The 21777-nt window shown below is 40.7% G+C and overlaps 1 protein-coding gene across 1 annotated transcript in view; it reads left to right on the top strand.

The window, feature by feature from the left end:
* Positions 1 to 21777, top strand: part of LOC126229562 (drebrin-like protein) — a 219728-nt gene that overhangs the window by 169259 nt on the left and 28692 nt on the right. The window lies entirely within an intron of this gene.

Here is a 21777-nt window from a genome sequence, read left to right as displayed (position 1 = left end):
CATAAGCATGCAGTTTCACTATAGGCCACTTGTGTGGTACAGTGTCAGAAGCCTTTTGGAAATCTAGAAATATGGAATCAATTTAAAGTCCCTTGTCAACAGCACTCAACACTTTGTGTGTGTAAAGAGCTGGTTGTGTTTCACAAGAATGATGTTTTCTATGTCCATGTTGACAGCGTGTCAATAATCCATTCTCTTGGAGATAATTAGTCATGTTTGAACACAGTGTATGTTCAAAAATCCTGCTGCATTTCAATGTTAATGATGTGGGCCTGTAATTTAGTTGATTACTCCTACTACCTTTCTTGAATATTGATGTGAACTGTGCAACTTTCCAGTCTTTGGATATGGATCTTACATCAAGCAAACGGCTGTATATGATTGTTAAGTATGGAGCTAATGTGTCTGCATACTCTGAAAGGAGCCTAATTAGTATACAGTCTGGACCAGAAGACTTGCTTTTAATAAGTGATTAAACTGCTTCACTACTCTGAGGACATCTACTTCAAAGTTACTCATGTTGTCAGTTGTTCTTGATTCGAATTGTGGAATGTTTACTTTGTTTTCTTTGGTGAAGGAATTTAGAAAGGTTTTGTTTAGTAACTGTGCTTTCGCGTGCACTGTCATTGATAGTATTTTCATTTCTATCATGCAGAGAAAGCATTGACTATGTCTTGCCACTAGCATACTTTACATACAACCAGAATCTCTTTGTATTTTCTGCCAGGTTTTGAGGCAAAGTTTCAGTGTGGAAAGTACTATAAGTATTTCACATTGATGTCCGTGCTAAATTTCAAGCTTCTGTAAAAGATTGCCAATCTTGGAGATTTTATGTTCTGGTATAAATCTCTCAGTTGCTGTTGATACTATTTCTTTGAATTCAGTCCACATATGGTCTACTCTTACATTGTTAATTTTGAAGGAGTGGAGATTGTCTCTCAGGAAGGCGTCAAGTGAATTTTTATCTTGTGGGTTTTTTTTTTTTTTTTTTAAATAGGTATATTTTTTTGTTTATTTTTGGAGGATTTTGGGGTTACTCTATTCAATCTCGCTACAACAACCCTGTGTTCACTAATCCCTGTATCTGTTTTGATTGCTTGTTATTATCTCAGAATTATTTGGTGCTAAGAGGTCAAGTGTGTTTTACAACCGTTTACTATTCAAGAAGGCTCATGAACTAACTGCTCAAAATAATTTTCAGAGAATGCATTTAGCACAGTTTCAGATGATTTTTTATGCATACTTCTGGGTTGAAATATGTATTTGCACCAACATATCGAGGGTAAATTAAAGTCGCCACCAACTATAATTGCATGAGTCAGGTACATGTTTCAAATTAAACTCAAGTTTTCTTTGGAACTTTCAGCTATTGTATCATCTGAGTTGAGAGGTCGGTGAAAGGATCTAATTATTATTTTATTCCAGTTGCCAAGAATGACCTCTGCTCATAATAGCTCACAGGAACTGTCTGTTTCAATTTCGCTACAAGATAAATTACTTCTAATAGCGACAAACATGCCACCACCCACTGTGTTCAGCCTATCCTTTTGGAACAGCATTAAGTTCTTTGCAAAAATGTCAGCTGAACTTATCACCAGCTTTAGCCAGCTTTCAGTGCCTATAACGATTTGAGCATCAGTGCTTTCTATTAGCTCTTGGAACTCTGATACTTTCCCAACGCAGCTACAACAATTTACAACTGTTATACCAATGGTTCCTGTATCTATGTTCTTCCTTTGTTTGACCTCCACCCTTTGAGACTGAAGCCCTTCTTGTATATCCCTGAGCCCCTCTAATGTAAAGAACCACTCAGTCCATGCCACACAGCCCCTGCTACCTGTGTAGCTACCTCCTACATGTACTGGACTCCTGGCCTATTCAGCAGAATGAGAAATCCAACAACGCTTCGCACAAGCCGAGGAATCTGCAGCCTATACTGTCGCAGATCTGTCTGAGCCTCTGATTCAGACCCTCCACTCAGCTTTGTACCAAAGGTCCGCAAATGGTCCTGTTGACCATGCTGCAAATGGTGCGCTCTGCTTTCTCGCAAGCAAGACTGGCAGTCTTTACAACTTCTGTTAGTCGCTCAAAACCAGAGACAATCTCTTCCAATCCAAAGTGACACACATCATTGGTATCGATGTGAGCCACTACCCACAGTTGGCTGTACCCTGTGATCCTCATGGAATCTGGAAGGAACCTTTCCATGTCTGGAACGACTCCACCTGGTATGCTCATGGAGTGCGCACTGGCTTTCGTCCCCTTCTTGGCAGCCATGTCCCTAACGGGCCCCATAATGCACCTAACATTGGAGCTACCAACTACCAATAACCCCACCCTCTGTGATCAGGGTGTATACGACCCGGGAGATCCGGGAAAGACTCTGGAATTTTTTCATCCAGGAGAGAACTGGGAAAAACCCAGGAATTTTTTGGAATTTGGGGAATTTTTCATTGTCTTAGTTTTCAGTTAATTTTTTGTAATTTTGACTGGTAAAAACCAATACTCTAACGACGTCTATTTCTGTATACCGCTACTGCAGAATAATACTGCAGCAACAAAACATGAACAGGAGAATAAAACTTAAATTGTAAAGGAAGTGTCCCACATAAATATACACAGAGCTCATACAAGCATCTGCCAACAGCAGAGTGTGTAAAAGGCTTTAGGAACACTATGCAGTGCTCCTTAACAACAAATTACCTCCGATGAGCATGACATCACAACTGTTTGCATTAGATTCATTTAAGCAGTTACGAGCGGGCTCATGCGCATGCACAGTTGAGTCGCGTATGAGTAGTACCTTCTCCCGCTTCTGGCTGCAGAAATGTCGCTGTTGGCTGTGTAAGCAGCAAACCGGGGTATCTGAACCGGTCAGCAATTTCTGGGAGGGGTGGGGGAAAATTCATATCCTTGAGGGAAAAAAACCCTTGTTTCACAAAACGCCTAGCATCTATTGCACATTGGTTTATCGATTATTTAGATGATTTCGAAACGCATCCCTATTGGTTTTTGAACACATTCCAAGTTGATATCTGAATGAATTATAAGTTGATATTTGAATGCGTGCATAGTGTATGTGATGTCCCTGCCAGGGGAATCCATCTAAAAATAAACTTTCCTGCAGACAAAAGGGGATGGGGCTATATGAGCTGAGCAGAATAAAGCCAAACAGGAGAATGCCAACTGCTGTTTGTTTATGTGATTGACTGGGTATGCAAATGATCAGCGTTGTTATAATTATTAGCGAATTCTATAGATTCAGACTACCAGAGTGGATATAAATGACTAACAGGAATAACAGGTGAGAAATATTACATATTATCTTCTCGGTGTACGCAAGAAAATGAAATTTTGGCAGAAAATTTTTGGCCAGATCACTACCTAGAAAGGGCAAGTTGTACAGTCCCCGGCTATCAGCCACTTAAGTGCTATTCTGGGAGTAGCGTGGAAAACGCATTGTATGAACACATAACGCCCAACCGGAGAATAATCGCTGGATAACTAAATCGGTGATTCTGTCAGGGTTAGTAGAGTTAACCAGAGAATGAGTTTTGTCAGTGGTAGGAATAGTTACAGAATTAGTGATGAGAAGATTGTTTGTTAGAACGAGGAAGGAGAATAAACGGGGACATCACACAAATTATGGAAGAATATGACGATTCCAAATATATACAAAAATTTTGTACTACTACTTTTCGATCTTGTGCTTGAGAAACTGGAGCATATGAATGAAATGTGAAACTATTTCCTAACATAAACCTTTTTGTTTGTAGTAGGCTAAATAGGCATTTCATATTGGTACTTCACGAATTATATTTGTCGTATTATAAAAATGACAATTGTTACCAAAACAGTGTCACTTATTTGGTGTGTGTTACAATTGCTGCAATATTAGAAAGGCCCATTTTCTTTTATATAGTAGACACTGACAAAATAGACGTAATCAGATCGAGAAACTACACCAGTCTTGGGTACTATTTGTATTAACAGCTTTTTCAGCATTAGACAACGATAAAAGAGAGAGAGAGGCAGGATGTCAAACCAGGCAAATGGGAGCAGGAGTGGCACCACAGGACGTTTTAATTTCTGCTGTCCTGAATATAGGTTGATGGCATCCACTAGAAAATATACACATTTGAGTTCAACAGTGCGAAATACAGTGACGCACGGTAGAAGAATGCTGTGTGAAGAGGCGTGGCACTGCACTTTGGCACACTTAAGACCAAATAAAACTTCTTTTATTTCCTCGAAGTTATATGTTTTATGCATCAGACTCTTCAGAAGGATGTGTGATACGAAACGAACATACTTTTGAAAAGTCTTTTTTTAACGTCCTATCTCAAATGCTCTAGCAAGGCAGGCGGAGGGGGGGACGCCACTATCTAGTATTGCCCCGGTTCAAAATATCGTAGATCCGGGCCGGTTGCACAGAACAGTCTGAGTTATAGTGGGAAAAAGGGGGTGGGGGGGGGGGGACATGTCTTCGTTTACTGCTCTCACATCAAATGAAAAATGTGATTTCTGTGGCTGGGAGCTATCAAGTGAATACACATACATTCACATAATTACAGAGGGTTAAAATATGTTATTAGTTGCAGATTTCATTTTATTTCCACCTTTCTGACAGTCAAGCATTAATTGCCTTGCAGAACAATGAAGTTATTTTTGTCACTTTGCTAAAGAAATTCGACTTTTATTTATCTTTTCCGCTGAGGTAGCCAATTTATTTGAAACAAAGTGTTTAATTCCACACTATTGGCTAGTTTCAACTATTCGCTGCATTTCAATTGCACGTTTTCATCTTCTAGCACGTGCGGCATTATGCCATAATAAAGTACCAAACATGAGATAATACAGTACTCCAAGAAAATTTGCATCACGAAAACTACACTGAAAAGCTTAATATCAGGACAAGACCTACTTCCCTGGGAATGTGGATATACGAACGTGCACTTTAAGGCGAATTATTCATTTCGGTATGGTTCACGAAATTGCAATACTCTCCCTCTTAGTCCAGTGGTGGCCAACTTCTTCATGGAACAATTCGAAGCACAGGCACTGGACTTGGTGACTTGGAAACCTAAGGTGTGGTACAGGTACGTCGATGATACTTCCGTTGTGTGGAGCCATGGTGAAGAACAGCTCGGTGACCTCCTAAGGCACTTGAACAGCCTCCATGCCAACATAAAATTTACCATGGAAGTAGAAAAGGACAATAAACTGCCATTTCTAGATGTGATGGTGAAGTGAAGTGAGACACAGGACAACCAACAACTTAATGGAAACGCTATAAATAAGCCACAGGTAGCAAATGCATTTAACCCTGCGGCGGGCACGTGGCGGCATACAGTGCCGCCAATTTTGTTTTCGTTCAATAATTACGTCAGCGTGCCGAGCACACTACAGTGGTGCTAGATATGCTTCGATTGTTTAGTCACGTGCCAAACTGCATTACTGCGCTGTCATTATATCCATCATAACACCTGTGACTCACCTGTGAAGTGGACGACTGCACCGAGACGGCACTGCGTACCGCACGCACCCGGTAATGTAAGTACATGTAGCCGTAACACTGTCGAATGTTTCGATGATTATAAGCTTTGTTTTACAACTCTGTGGGTGAATGATAATTTAGTTATTAACATTGCGTTGGTATTAGAATTATTTTATTGTCTCCCAGGTCCGCACAAAGGAAAGGACTAACACCAGAAAAAATTGAGCGTCTTCTTCTGCAATCATCTGACGAAGAAGATTATGCAGATTTCTCTGACAGCGATGAGGAAGCAGAAATAATTGAAACTGCAGATCATTCCAGCGAATCTGAGCAGTCATGCGTTCACGGGAATGAAGTGAAAGGAATGCCACATGATGACTGCCATATTTATATTGGTAAGGGCCAAGAAACTTTGTGGATAAATAATCCGTTAGCACTACCAGGGAAACTAGAACGTAAGAATATAATCAAAGGTCTACCTGGCCTGACACGCAATGGTAGAGAAACTAAAACTGAAACTGAAAGATTTCTCAAATTGTTTGATCCTGAGACAATTGATTGTGTCGTTGCAAACACAAACAAGTACATAAATAACACGAGATCATCTGTGAATTACTCAAGGGCTAGAAATTGCAAAACTACTTCTGCTTCTGAAATAACGGCTCTTTTAGGAGCACTGTTTCTCACTGCTGTACAAAAAGGAGGACGCACAAATGTATTAGAACTGTGGGCATCAAATGGAAGAGGAATGATTATTCTAAGGGCAGCATTTAGCTACAAGCGCTTTCTGTTCTGACTCTGGTCACTCAGGTTTGACGATACTTTTACAAGAAAGGAACGACTAGCAACTGATAAACTTGCTGCCATCCGCAATCTCCACTCAGCATTTCTGAACAACTGCAGAAATAACTACAGTCCAGAGGAATTCACAACCATAGACGAAAGGCTTGTCCCATTTCGCGGACATTGTGGTTTTGTTCAGTACTTGCCCAATAAGCCCACTAAGTATGGATTGAAGTTGTATGCATAGTGCAATAGCAAGACATTTTATACTTTTAATCTTGAAGTATACTGCGGCAGACAGAATCCTGGACCATATGTTGCGTCTAACCAGCCAATGGATATTGTGAAGAGATTGTTGAGCCAATCGAGGGAACTCACAGGAATGTAACTACGGACAACTACTACAGTAGTTACCCTGTAGCGCAGCAACTTTTAGAAAATGGGCTAACGTTCATTGGGACATTGAAAAAGAACAAGCTGGAAATTCCTCCGGAATTTTTGCCCAACAGATCGCGAGAAATTGGAAATTGTCTTTTCGTATTTCAAGATGGATTCTGTCTTGTTTCGTGCCAAACAAAAAGGAACAAAGCTGTGCTTTTCCTGTCATCAATGCATGAAACTGCTGAAATCGACACCTCTACAGGCATGTCTGTTGTAAATTTGGACAATAATGCAACAAAAGGTGGAGTCGATACTGTGGATTATGTGTGTACATCCTGCTCTACACAAAGGACCACAAGAAGATGGCCCTTAGCATTGTTTTTTTGCTATCTGGTTATTGCTGGGATAAATTCTCAGGTCTTGTTTTTTGCAAACAATCCAGAGAAAAGATTCAGAAGAAGAACCTACCTAACAAACCTGGCCTTGGCTCTGATTGACTGCCATTTGAAAGAAAGGGCTCAGCTCTCTACTCTAACACGAGATATTCAAGGTTTTCTGTCACCTCATCAATCAATTCCCGCTAATCACGATGAGACTGTAAGAAGGTGTAGGAGGTGCCATTTTTTTGGTGGTAAAATAAATAAATAAATAAATAAATAAAACTACTGTCACTTGCAATAGCTGCAAAAGATGCATTTGCAAGCAACATTGCCACAATGTTGTCACATGTAATGATTACAGAGCTTCTCCAGAGGAAGAAAGTGCATGATTCTTGATATGTATTACTGACTGCCTTATTCTTTATTATTACTACAAAGTTTTTATACATATTACACGTTTTTGTAAAACTTGCTTTAACAATGGTAAACAATCGAATCATATCTGTGGTTATAATTTATTTAGAATTTGTTATTAAAGTAGTGCTTAGGAAATATCCTGGAAACGTATGTCATATATTCTGTAACAATATTAATTTTCCCATGCACCTTGGATATATGTATACAGATCATATTAAAATGTGCTATTAAGAATGATGTTATAAACAATAAATAATTAATTCCACCCAAAAATTAAAAAAACTGCTTTTTATGTATTTAAATGTAGGCGGCACTGAGTGCCGCACACACCCGCTGACGCGACACTCTTAAGCGCGCCTGCCGCAAGGTTAATAATCATTTCTTGAATATAGTAGACAGCACAGGGATAAACATATCAAGAGCAAAATCACAGCAATATGTTGAAAATGTAACTTTCATGAAATAGAATCATATGAATGTATCACCTACTTCTCCTTCTGCAATTAAGAAAATTATACATTCTTTCAAAACTAAAAGCTCATCTCTTTTTGATGGTGTTTTCAATACAGTACTAAAAATTGGTTTCCATGTAATAGGTCCAGTCTTATCTGAAACATGTAATGCATCACTGACTCGAGGCATTTTTCAGGAGAGACTGAAATATGCCATTGTTAAACCCCTCTTTAGCAAATCACAGTTTGGATTTCAGAAGGGTTGCTCTACTGAGAATCCATTTACATGTTCACTAACTAGAGATTAAAATCATTAAATAATAAAATAGCACCAGTTGGTATTTTCTGCGACCTCTCTAAGGCATTTGACTTTGTGAATCACGGAATTCTCCTAAATATATTTTTCGGGATTGATGGCATAGCCAACCCATGAATAATGTCGCATCTACCCAAAAGAATATAGAAAGTTGTACTTAGTAAGTCAAGCAATATAGTCTAGGGACACAGTTATGACTGGGGAGAAATCATGTATGGGGTTCTCCAAGGTTCAATCTTAGGTCCACTACTGTTCCTCATATAATAAATGATCTTCTGTCTAGTACACAAAAACCAAAATTAGTTCTTTTTGCAGATGACACTAGTATTGTAAACAATCCAAGTATACATACTGAAACAGAAGAAATGGAAACCAAATTTCTTAAAAGTATCATTGACTGGTTTTCTGCAAATGGCCTCACCTCCAATTTTAAAAATGTCCAATGTATTCCGTTCTGCACATCTAGAGGTACTACACCAATGATAAGTCTTAACACATCACCATTGTTAGCTGCCACAGGCAGATGAAGTGCTTTTTTGGTGCTGCACAATTTAGTAATTTTGATAGAGATAAACTTACTCTGCAGCATTCTTCTTCAACACCCCACTGTAGAAGTGTGCACAGAATCAGCTAAGTGAAAAATCTGTGTAATAAGCATGTTTGTTTATTTGTAGCAGCCAACTTAGGAACTTTCCCTTGTGTGAGATAGCAAGTACAAGATAATGTGCCGATTTAAAGTTATAGACACGCATATGTTTCTGCTTGCATCACTTCAGCATAATCTATCATTGATTGTATCAATACATGTTTGCCTTGTGATATAATGTGAAATTTCGAACATTGGTGAGTTCCACAATAAACTAGTGCTGTTGTCATCAATTGTAGGTTTAAACTGTTCTCTAAAATATTTTTCAGAACAGTATGCCTATCTTCATTCAAAACAGTTGTTCTCGTATTTTATTGTACAATTACGTGAGAAATAGCTTAGTTTGGGAATTTTCAGATGCTTACTAAACTATATGTTCACAAGTTACTGGTACGAGTGCTTTGGATAGATAATTTATTTCATAGCAAATCAGTGTTTTTGGTTTACATTTCACCACAGCATACATCACCTGTGAATCTCACTGTATATCAGTGCAAATAAAAGTTCATTTTTGAGTATTTTCATAAGCTTCCATTGTCTTTTGTATAACCTACAAGTAATTTGGCAACTTGGTGTTTGTGATTTAGTTACTGTTGCAGATTTTCTAACTAACATATTGTGTTAATCTAGTCTTCTTTTAAAGAGCAATAGCTCTTCATATTATCCCATTTATTGTAAATTAACTCTGCTTTCAAGTTCACTAACAACTATAATTAACATCAAAACATTTTAGAAAACTAGTAATTCTTACTGTAGGTTTTTGTGTTACCTTAATAGAAATCTTGTTTTGGTAACTGCTCCAGTTATTATAGGGAATTAACAAATTTTTAGCTCAACAGATTAAAAGACAACCAGCAGGCTTAATTTAAAGTTATTTGTTCACTGCCTTGTAACACATTGCACCAGCCAAAACGCAGCTCCTCTGTGAATGCTGTTCACATTCGTAAGCAGCTGGAAATTGCCCTGACTACTGTCAAACGATTGGCAGCTGCTCCTGAGTCATACACCTGTGATACCTATGCCAGTGGTACCTCAAGTGCTATCCTCTCCTGTGGATCGTGTCTCTTGTGCTGAAAGTACAGGATCTGTCATTACTCGTCGACCTGGCTGTGCATGGCATGTCAATGGTACATCTAGGTGTCGTGTACAGAGTGGACGGGGACCAAGGAGGACTCAGGGTGTTGTACTGATCCCCATAACCAACAAATTTGAGGTACTCTCTTTCATTGAAACTAAGCTAATGGGGGAAAGCTGTTGTCTGGTTCAGCAGGAGGCTAACACAAAAGGGTAGGAGTCTTGTAATTGTCGGTAGTTCAGACATACGGCAAATGATGGTACCCCTTTGGGAAATGGCAGCAAAGAACAGGAAAGGACATCAGGTGCACTCAATGTGTATGCCTCGTGGCCTCATTTGGCATGTTGAAGAGACTATTCTGGCAGCCAGTGAGGGAACAGGGTGCAACCAGCTGCGATTGTGGTACACATTGGAACAAATGATGCCCGTCGTATGGGCTCCGAGGTCATTCTTGGGTCATTCCAGCCACTGGCAGAGAAGGTTCAGAAGACCAGCCTTGCATGTGGAGTTTCAATGAAGCTTACAACTTGCAGCATTGTCCCCAGAACTGATCGTGACCCTTCAAAAGTTCTATGGCAAACTAGGCTGTAACTTCCTGAACTTGGGCCATATGATTGAGAACAGTAGTGTCTCCCTGAATAGGTCAGGTGTGCATTACACATCAGAGGCTACTACTCAGGTAGCTGACTGTGTGTGGGATGCACACAAGGGTTTTTTAGATTAAGCAACTCTCCATCCAATCCAGATAACAATAGATGTAGGAAACCAAGAAGAGAGAGAGTGTGTGTGTGTGTGTGTGTGTGTGTGTGTGTGTGTGTGTGTGTGTGTTGTATGACTTGAAGATACAGTGTGTTGTTACAAAATACAATGTACAATTATTTTCATATTTACAAACATATACAGGTTTAGACCTCGATCTGTGAGTAACATCAGTATTATTACAGACGGATGTCCAGTGTCCTTAACCACTCCACAGCTTCCTCACTGGCCTAATGGATCTCCTCCATTGAACCACTGAACCTTCGAAGTGGGCAGTCCATAACGATGTGGCTGATGGTCTGAGGCATGTCTGCACAGTCGCAGAAAGGGCTATCAGCACTCTTCCACTTGTGCTTCCAAAACTGACATCTGCCATGTTGGGCTCTTATCCGGTTACGTGATGTCCAGATTTTCCTGGGTTGGTTGAAACCAGGGGGTTGCTTGGTTGGGTCCGAGATCAGTCCAGATTTGACTGGGTTTGAAGACAGCCAGTCGCTGTGCCAAGCTTCACTTACTGTAAACTGATCTTGGGCAAACTTCTTTCCTAGAATCCAAGAAGAGTTCTGAGATTTCAGCCTGAGATCCTCAAGTAGACAGTCTCCAAGTCTCCATGTATTGGTAGGAGAGGGTTGTCACAGCACTAATGCCATTCTTTATTCAGTGCTAATGCTCTTCGGAGATGAGGAGGTGGAATGTTAGAAAGTACCGGTAGCCACTTCTGAGGAGTAGATTGGATGGTGCCTGATATAATTCTCATTGTGTCATTCAGCTGGACATCTACCTTCTTTGTGTCCGCCCCCAGTAGCTGAGTGGTCAGCGCGACAGAATCTCAATCCTAAGGGCCTGGGTTCGATTCCTGGGTGTTGTGTTGTCCTAATCATCATCATTTCATCCCCATCGATGCGCAAGTTGCCGAAGTGGCTTCAAATCGAAAGACTTGAAACTGGTGAATGGTCTACCTGACAGGAGGCCCTAGTCACACGACCTTCTTTGTATGGGCACTGTTAAGCCATACTGGACTGCAGTATTCAGCTACTGGGTATACTAGGCCAAGTGATGTACTTCTGAGAGTAGATGCAGAGGGACCCCAGCCTGTTCCCATGAGTTTGTGTAGGATATTGTTACGGCTTTTGATTTTAGCAGATGTTTTGCTTAGATGTGCACTGTAGGTCAAGGATCGATCCAAGATGACTCCTAGATATTGAGGGTGAGGATTGAACTTCAGCAGGTGGCCACGATATTGAATTTCAGGAATATAGTTGGCTTGTCTGTTGCTTAGATGGAAGCTGCTGGCCTCTGTTTTCGTTATGTTTGGTTTCAGTCTCCAGGTTTTGAAGAACTTGTCGAATCTCTGAAAATCTTCTGTGAGCGTGGTTTCTGCTGCTGCAAAGTCATTGGACTGGGCTGTCAATTCAAGGTCGTCAGCGTATATAAACTTTCTAGCAGTAGTAGCTGGTAAATCTGCAGTGTATATGTTGAACAGTAATGGGACAAGGACCAATCCTTGTGGTAGTCCATCATTCAGTTTGTAAGGTCTCCTTACTTTGCCATTTAGGTGCACTTCAATTGCTCTGCTGGCCAACATGTTGTTCAGAAGGGTGGCAAGTTTTTTTTGCAGGGGATTATTTTAATGAATTTGATGATTATCGCTTTTTGCCAAACTGTGTTGTATGGTGATGTCAGGTCCACAAACACAGCTGCAGTCTTCTTGCGATCCTGAAACCCTCTTCCTATGTGACTTGTTAGGGCCAGCACCTGGTCAGTGTAGCTGAGATTCTATTATAAATTATTCTTTCCAGCAGCTTATAGCAGACACTCAGGAGGGCAATAGCCCTATAATCTTCTGAATTATCTCCACTTTTCTGAGGTTTCAGTATTACAACAATTTTAGCTCTTTTGAGTATTGGTGGAAGCTGTCCTTTGCGTAAGATGATGATGTAAAATTTAGCAAGACTTTCAGTTGTTTGAGGACCACAGTGTAATAGGAATTCTGGATAAATACCATCTAGTCCAGCTGCTTTTCCTGCTTTTACTTCCCTTAGCATGGATGAAACCTCAACAGCTGTGATATCACATGAAGACTGAGAAACTGCTTCAGCCTGGAACAACTTAATTTTAATTCTGAACGAATTCTTTTTGCCTCTTTCTTGTCATTGTCGGCAGGTTTTTTTGTCAGACTAACTAATCTGTTTGCTATTGCATCTGGTTGTATCTTCGAGCACTTAGCACTGGATTTAGGAGTACTGCTACAAAGTTTCCATAAAAGAGACCATGCTTTTCAGCTGGAGTGCTGAAAATTTGTATTTTCTGTGATGTTGATCCATTTTTCTCTTGTAGCTGAGTCTAGGGAATTAAGTATTTCATATGCGATTTCAGGGTCACCGCGGAGTTTACATTCGTCGTATAGTTCGTTACATTTTAGATTCCAGCCAGGCCATCCTGGATCCTCTTGGTTTCTTTGCGATGGCACGTACAAATACTATAAAGTGCTTATAATTTTCTATTGTAGCCGGGATCCACTGTATATTATGTTCTAGTTCGCTAGTGAATTTTGACCAGTTGGCTTTGGTAAAGTTCCAGCGTGGCAATGGGACTGATCTGACAAAACATAGATCCGGGTTATAGTCCTTGTTCCATCTAGCAGAGTGGAAGGAGCCCTTTGACAAGTACTGGTCTGTGCTGACTTCGTGGGAAGTTGTCTAGAATCTTCCTGCTGCACTTCAGAGGTCTTCCGGATGAGTCCTTTGAGACAAAACGTAGATCCGGGTTATAGTCCTTGTTCCATCTAGCAGAGTGGAAGGAGCCCTTTTCTTTGGCATCATACAACAGAAAAAGGTCTTCAGCATTGGCCCCCTCTGACACATCTTGGTCCTCTTTCTCGGTATAATTGCATCCTCAGTTGGTGCTCTTGCTGTTAAAATCTCCGTGGATTACAGCTGGGTGTTGGATGTTCTCATTCAAGATCCAAGGCTATGATGCAGGCTTATAGATGTTTGTAATTTCAATGTCTGCAATCTTCATTTCGGAGGCGAACATATTATTGTTCATGTTTGTGCTTATTGTTTCAGTTTTATCTATGTTGTTTTTGCTTATGTTGCAGTACCATAACTTCTGTGAAATGGTGCATTAAGCAAGCTATACCCTGGAATCTTGCATGAAGCTGTTCTTTATTTTTGCAGTGAATCTCTTGCAGCAGGACAACATCCACCTTGTGGTTGGACAATAATTTTGCTAAATATTCACTTTTTGATAGGCTTACCCCTTCTATACTGAGTTGGAAAACTCTTAATGTATGGTCGAGGTCTAAAACGGGACTCTGAGAAGGGCCATTTTGAGCTAGAGTCATGTTGCTTTATCTTCCAGTTGCTGGGATATCCTGAAGGAAAACTTTGGGTCCAAGAAGTATCATTGTAAGATCAAATGAAATGCCTCCCACAGGTGTGAGTATTAAAAGCCTAATAGTAAACTGTTGAAGCATTTGCAACAAAGTGCGAGAGTTAGAAGTGATCATGAAAAGCAGTGAAGCTCACATAATACTACGTACAGAAAGCTGCTTCAAACCTGAAATTGATAGTAGTGAGATTTTTGGGGAAAATTTAATTGTATATCGAAAGTATATACAATGAACCATGGACCTTGCCATTGGTGGGGAGGCTTGCGTGCCTCAGCGATACAGATGGCCGTACCGTAGGTGCAACCACAACGGAGGGGTATCTGTTGAGAGGCAAGACAAACGTTTGGTTCCTGAAGAGGGGCAGCAGCCTGGATGATTGACTGATCTGGCCTTGTAACAATAACCAAAACAGCCTTGCTGTTCTGGTACTGCCAATGGCTGAAAGCAAGGGGAAGCTACAGCCGTAATTTTTCCCGAGGGCATGCAGCTTTACTGTATGGTTAAATGATGAAGGCATCCTCTTGGGTAAAATATTCCGGAGGTAACATAGTCCCCCATTCGGATCTCCGGGCGGGGACTACTCAAGAGGACGTTGTTATCAGGAGAAAGAAAACTGGCATTCTACGGATCGGAGCGTGGAATGTCAGATCACATAATCGGGCAGGTAGGTTAGAAAATTTAAAAAGGGAAATGGATAGGTTAAAGTTAGATATAGTGGTAATTAGTGAAGTTCGGTGGCAGGAGGAACAAGACTTTTGGTCACGAGAATACAGGGTTATAAATGCAAAATCAAATAGAGGTAATGCAGGAGTCGGTTTAATAATGAATAAAAAAAATAGCCGTGCGGGTAAGCTGCTACGAACAGCATAGTGAACGCATTATTGTGGCCAAGATAGACACGAAGCCCACGCCTACTGCAGTAGTACAAGTTTATATGCCAACTAGCTCTGCAGATGATGAAGATATTGATGAAATGTATGATGAGGTAAAAGAAATTATTCAGATAGTGAAGGGAGACGAAAATTTAATAGTCATGGGTGACTGGGATTCAAGTGTAGGAAAAGGGAGAGAAGGAAACATAGTAGGTGAATATGAATTGGGGCTAAGAAATGAAAAACGAAGCCGTGTGGTAGAATTTTGCACAGAGCATAACTTGATCATAGCTAACACTTGGTTCAAGAATCATAAAAGAAGGTTGTACACGTGGAAGAATCCCGGAGATACTAAAAGGTATCAGATAGATTATATAATGGTAAGACAGAGATTTAGGAACCAGGTTTTAAATTGTAAGACATTTCCAGGGGCAGATGTGGACTCTGACCACAATCTATTGGTTATGAACTGCAGATTAAAATTGAAGAAACTGCAAAAAGGTGGGAATTTAACGAGATGGGACCTGGATAAACTGACTAAGCCAGAGGTTGTAGAGTTTCAGGGAGAGGATAAGGGAACAATTGACAGCAGTGGAGGAAAGAAGTACAGTAGAAGAAGAATGGGTAGCTCTGAGGGATGAAGTAGTGAAGGCAGCAGAGGATCAAGTAGGTAAAAAGACGAGGGCTAGTAGAAATCCTTGGGTAACAGAAGAAATATTGAATTTAATGGTGAAAGGAGAAAATATAAAAATGCATTAAATAAAGCAGGCAAAAAGGAATAGAAACATCTCAAAAATGAGATCGACAAGAAGTGCAAAATGACTAAGCAGGGATGGCTAGAGGACAAATGTGAGGATGTAGAGGCATATATCACTGCCTAAAAAAAAAAAAAAAAAAAAAAAAAAAAAAACAACCTTTGGAGAAAAGGGAACCATTTGTATGAATATCAAGAGCTCAGATGGAAACCCAGTTACAACCAAAGAAGGGAAAGCAGAAAGATGGAAGGAGTATATAGAGGGTCTATTCAAGGGCGATGTACTTGAGGACAATATATAGAAATGGAAGAGAATGTAGATGAAGATGAAATGGGAGATACGATACTGCGTGAAGAGTTTGACAGAGCACTGAAAGACCTGAGCCGAAACAAGGCCCCAGGAGTAGACAACATTCCATTAGAACTACTGATGGCCTTGGGAGAGCCAGTCCTGACAAAACTCTACCATCTCGTGAAGAGGATGTATGAGACAGGCGAAGTACCCTCAGACTTCAAGAAGAATATAATAATTCCAATCCCAAAGAAAGCAGGTGTTGACAGATGTGAAAATTACTGAACTACCAGTTTAATAAGTCACAGCTGCAAAATACTAACACGAATTCTTTACAGACGAATGGAAAAACTGGTAGAAGCCGACATCGGGGAAGATCAGTTTGGATTCCGTAGAAATACTGGAACACTCGAGGCAATACTGACCTTACGACTTATCTTAGAAGAAAGATTAAGGAAAGGCAAACCTACGTTTCTAGCATTTGTCTGTAATAGCAATGAGATGTTGGTTGACAGTTGACAGTGTGATAGCAGAGATGTGCATGCTGCAGCTTCATACCCCTCTCTCACTCTGGTGCCAACACTCTGTTGTCTCATTCATCGCTAGTCTGTCAAAATACACCATAATAGACTTTACCTGTTTCTGTAGATGGAATGAAATGATGCTAGTCGGATTAATGTAATATTAAGAACATAAATCATCAGAAACAGCAATGGACAGCAGGTCAAATATCAACTCAGACATGCAGTCTGCCCATTTATTCGCACATCACCAAAGTTAAACTGTTCAGAAACCCAGCCATCACATAGATTCCATTACAGTTCTGAGCATACCCAACCAAACAATACACAGTTTATTGCTGTTAATGACAACAGACTGTTTTTTAATCATGATATTCTACTCCAGTAACAGCTGCCGCTCTCCATGTCTAACCATTGCACCTCACCTGTCTCTCCCTAACATTATTCACAGATATTACGCTTCCTAACAGGCCAAAGCTCCTAAAATTATTAAGAAATTACATACATACATACATGAAAATAACATTACACAATAAAGAAAAATATTGATTTTACATAATACATTGCATAGCATCTGTAAACACGAATTCATTATAATTCAAGGTAAGTAAAGTTAACAGGAGGGGAGAGGTGGATGCAGGAGGAAAACACATACTTCATTAATGTTTTACAGAACTCTAAACAATTAGTCGTAGTAGTAGTAGTAGTAGTAGTAGTAGTAGTAGATGTACAATACAATAACATATTTCAGGTAAGCCTGTTGCAGTACACCCTGTATTCATTTGAACCTGCATACTGTATTCAAGCATTCAGGTCTTGATCTACTTCTCAATTTGTATCCCCCCCCCCCTCTCTCTCTCTCTCTCTCTCTCTCTCTCTCTCTCTCTCTCTCTCTCTCTCACACACACACACACACACACACACACACTCTCACTCACTCACTCATTCACTCTTCCTTCCGTTACCAAACTGACAATTCCTCAGTGCCTCAGTATATGTCCTGTCAGCTGGTGCCTTTTTTTAACTATGTTGTGTCATAAAATTCTTTTATCCCCAACTCTGTTCAGTACCTGCTCATTTGTTATTCGGTCTGTTCATCCAATCTTAAGCATTCTTCTGTAGCACTACATTAGCACTACATTTCAAAAGCTTTTAGTTCCTTCTTGTTTGAACTTCCAAATAAGACTACATTTCAGAAATGTACCTCCAGAAAGGAGTTCCTAACATTTAAATTTATATTTAATGTTAACTAAATATTCTTTTTCAGAAATGATTTTTTTGCTGTTACCAGTCTGCATTTTATATCCTTTGTTACCGAGCGAGGTGGCGCAGTGGTTAGACATTGGACTCGCCTTCGGGAGGACGACGGTTCAATCCCGCGTCCGGCCATCCTGATTTAGGTTTTCCGTGATTTCCCTAAATCACTCCAGGCAAATGCCGGGATGGTTCCTCTGAAAGGGCACGGCCGACTTCCTTCCCCATCCCTCCCTAATCCGATGAGACCGATGACCACACTGTCTGGTCTCCTTCCCCAAAACAACCAACCATATCCTTTGTTCTTTGGCCATCATCACTTATTTTACTTTCCAAATAACTATACTCATCAGCTACTTCCAGTACCGAGCGAGGTGGCGCAGTGGTTAGCACACTGGACTCGCATTCGGGAGGACGACGGTTCAATCCCGTCTCCAGCCATCCTGATTTAGGTTTTCCGTGATTTCCCTAAATCGTTTCAGGCAAATGCCGGAATGGTTCCTTTGCAAGGGCACGGCCGATTTCCTTCCCCATCCTTCCCTAACCCGAGCTTGCGCTCCGTCTCTAATGACCTCGTTGTCGACGGGACATTAAACAACACTAACCTAACCCTACTTCTAGTGTCTCATTTCTACTAATTCCATCAAAATCAGCTTATTTAATTTTGTCTACATCCTGTTACCCTTGTTTTACTTTTATTAATGTTCATCTTATAACCTCTTTTGAAGACACTACTTCTCTTCCAAATCCAGTGATGTCTCTGACAGAATTACAAAATCATCTGCAGATCTCAAAGTTCTTATTTGTTTTTGACTTACTTGACTTAGTTCCTGTCTTTCCCTCTGGAACATAGGGCTGTGGTGAAAATCCTCCGCCTGACACGACGTCTAGCGAGTCTCTTCACTTCACTCCAGGTTTTCCCATCCTCTGCAGCTTCTCTCTCGATCGTCCTTTTCCAGGTCTGTTTGGGACGACCACGTGTTATAACTCCTTGAGGATTCCAGTCCAAGCCATCCTTTCAGCAGCTCCATCTGGTTTCCTCAGTGTATGCACAATCCAGTTCCATTTTCTTTCCTTGATTTGTATATTGATTGGTTGCTGATTTGCCTCCCTCCAAAGATCTTTATTTGTCATTATATCTGGCCATCTCACATTTAAAATACGCCGGAGAGAGCGGCTGATAAATACTTGGAGCTGGTTTTTTATGTCGTTAGTCACCTTCCAAGTTTCACAACCATACAACAGAACAGCCTTCACATTGCTATTGAAAAGCTGGAGTTTGGTCTCCGGATGTCTGGCCACCTCACTTCACTCAATCCCATTTCCCTGGTCACTTGTTTCAGCTTGCTTCTCTCCCTCAAGGTTCGTGTATTCCAAAAGCCAATTTTCGTTTTCCTTTTCATGCCAAAGGTCATCACCATTTTATGCATCCTGTTTTGTATTCTTGTCTCCATTTCAGTAATCAGTTTATTTAAAAAGGTCGGGTGATTAGCCCACCGCTTCCGATTGCCTTGGTGGGTCTGCCACCTTATCGCCCAGACACTGACGATTTACCGGATGTTTGGCATATGGGCTTGGCATTTCAGCATCAGCTAAGTGGGGGAAGCATCAGTTAAGTCGGGGAAATCGAAAGTAAAGAAAAAAGGATATGCCAGGGATTGGGAAAGGATAGGAGACAGGTTTTCAATAGGTCATTGTGGGACACACTTAGTCTGGCACCTCCCCTTCGGCCTGTCTGGTATGGGTGACCCTGCTGGTAGCTATGCTACTGCTGGCATAGCCCTCCTGATCCAGAGCACGCAAACCTCTTCACCCGCACAGACAGTGCTATGTTAAGGCACTGTCCCCTGAGGAGGCTTATTTCTTCTCCCTGAACCTTAATTCCCTTTCTGGTTTCCTTCATAACTTGCTCAATGTACAGGCTGAAAAAAACCCTGTCTCACTCTCTTCTCTACCACAGGTTCTCTTTCATGTTCTCTGCAACTGTAGACTGGTTTCTGTACAAATTGTACATAACCTTTCACTCCCTGTCTTTTATCTCCACAGCCTTCAGAATTTCAATGCATTTAGTTCAGTCAGCATTGTCAAAAGCTTTCTCTAAATCTACAAATGTTACACATCTAGGTTTGCCATTCCTTAACTTACCTTCTAAAATAAGTTATGGGATCAGTATTGCCTCATTTGTTCGTTCATGTCTCCAAAATTCAAACTGATCTTTCCTGATGTCAGCTTCTTGTTTTTCCAGTCTTCTTTAAATAATTTCTACCAATATTTGGCAGCCATGACTTACTATGTTGATGCTTTGGTAATGCTCGCACCTGTCAGCAGATGCCAGTTTTGGAATTATAATTATTACATTATTCTTTAGGTTTGAGAATATTTCGCCTCTCTCACGTAACTTGGGCACCAAGTGGAATAGTCTTGTCAATGCTGGCTCTTCCAGTGGTGTCAATAATTTCAAAGTAATGTCATCTATCTTGTCTTTCAGAGTGCAGGCAAATCTTCTCATACTATCATATCTCCCGTCCGCCTGCTTAGCTGGGTGGTAACGTGCTTGCCTCCCATGCACTGGGTCCGGTTTTGATTCCCAGCCGGGTTGGAGATTTTCTCCACTCGGGGACTGGGTGTTGTGTTGTCATCATCATTTCATCCTTATCATTGGCCGAAAGTCTCCCAATGTGGCACTGACTGAAATAAGACTTGCACTTGGCAGCCGAACCCAACTGGGAGATCCCGTCCAACAATGCCATACAATCATTTCATTTCATATCATTTCATCATATCTCCTATCTCATTTTCAGTTACTTCCTTTTCCCTTTCTGTAATATTGTCTTAAAGTTCATTTCCCTTGAATAGCCGTTCTATATATTCCTTCCAGTACAATTCAGAATGCAGGAAGAGTATAAATAACAGAAAAAGCCATAAGGAGAATATATGAAATCCCATTAGGTGTCATGTTAGGTGCACAGTTTCACTTGAAGTTCGATTCCACATTTATGATGAATAAATGTTGTTCAGTGACTATCTGGTTATTATATTTCTTTTATTTTGGACATTATTTTTCCTCTCACATTTTGTTTGGAATGTGAACAAAGTAGAAGTGCATCTAAAGCTTTTATTTTATTTTATTTTATTATTTTTTTTTTCCTAAATCTTTGTTAATTACTCAGTTAGCAGTGTGCATCATTTATTACATGCCAGCAATGTATTACATTCTTATCAGATGATATTAAATTAAGTTCATTGCTACAAAAAACAGACCACTCTCCATAATGAAGTGTGGGGATGGAATTATTCTTCGAGATAGAACTTGAAGTGGTACAAGCCATTTAGGCAAACAAAGAGGGTGGGAGATGAGAATGGGGAAGAGATGGCAAGACAGAGGGAGTGAAAACTGTTGGGTGGAGGGTGAGGGGACAGTATGTTACCATAGGTTGATTTCAATGGCTGCTTCACTACTCAAGCCATCTGGATCCTCTCCTACAATCAGCTTTTCTGAATTGCAGTGATGGGAGTTATCCTTACAACACATTCTCCACCCCTGTAATTACCCCGGCCTCAACCTATGGTAACATACTGTCCCCACACCCTCCATCCAACAGTTTCCACCCTTTCTGTCGTATTGTCTCATCCCCATTCTCATCTCCCACCCTCTTTGTTTGTCACTCTGCCAACGCATCTGCCCATCCTTCCCTGCCCCTCTTCCTTTTTCACCATCTCCCTGCCCCACAGCATCCTGATGCCATGCCTTTTGGTGTTCTAGTCACTGCACACTCCGTCAGACAGTGTTCATCTCTCACCCCACCCATACAGTACTATCCCTTCCCCTTCCGCACCCACTCCACATTGCTGCTTGCATCCCATGTGGTAGTTGCATTCTGACCCAAGATGCTGGTGTTGGCGGTCATGTGTGCATGAGGTGAGCTTGTTTGTGTGTATAAATGGTGTGCGCTTCCATTTTGCTGATGAAGGCTTTGGCCGAAA

This window comes from Schistocerca nitens, unplaced genomic scaffold (genome assembly GCF_023898315.1).
Source record: "Schistocerca nitens isolate TAMUIC-IGC-003100 unplaced genomic scaffold, iqSchNite1.1 HiC_scaffold_375, whole genome shotgun sequence".
NCBI lineage: Eukaryota > Metazoa > Arthropoda > Insecta > Orthoptera > Acrididae > Schistocerca > Schistocerca nitens.
Note: the sequence above shows the minus strand (reverse complement) of the source record. Positions and strands in the feature narration are given on the sequence as shown.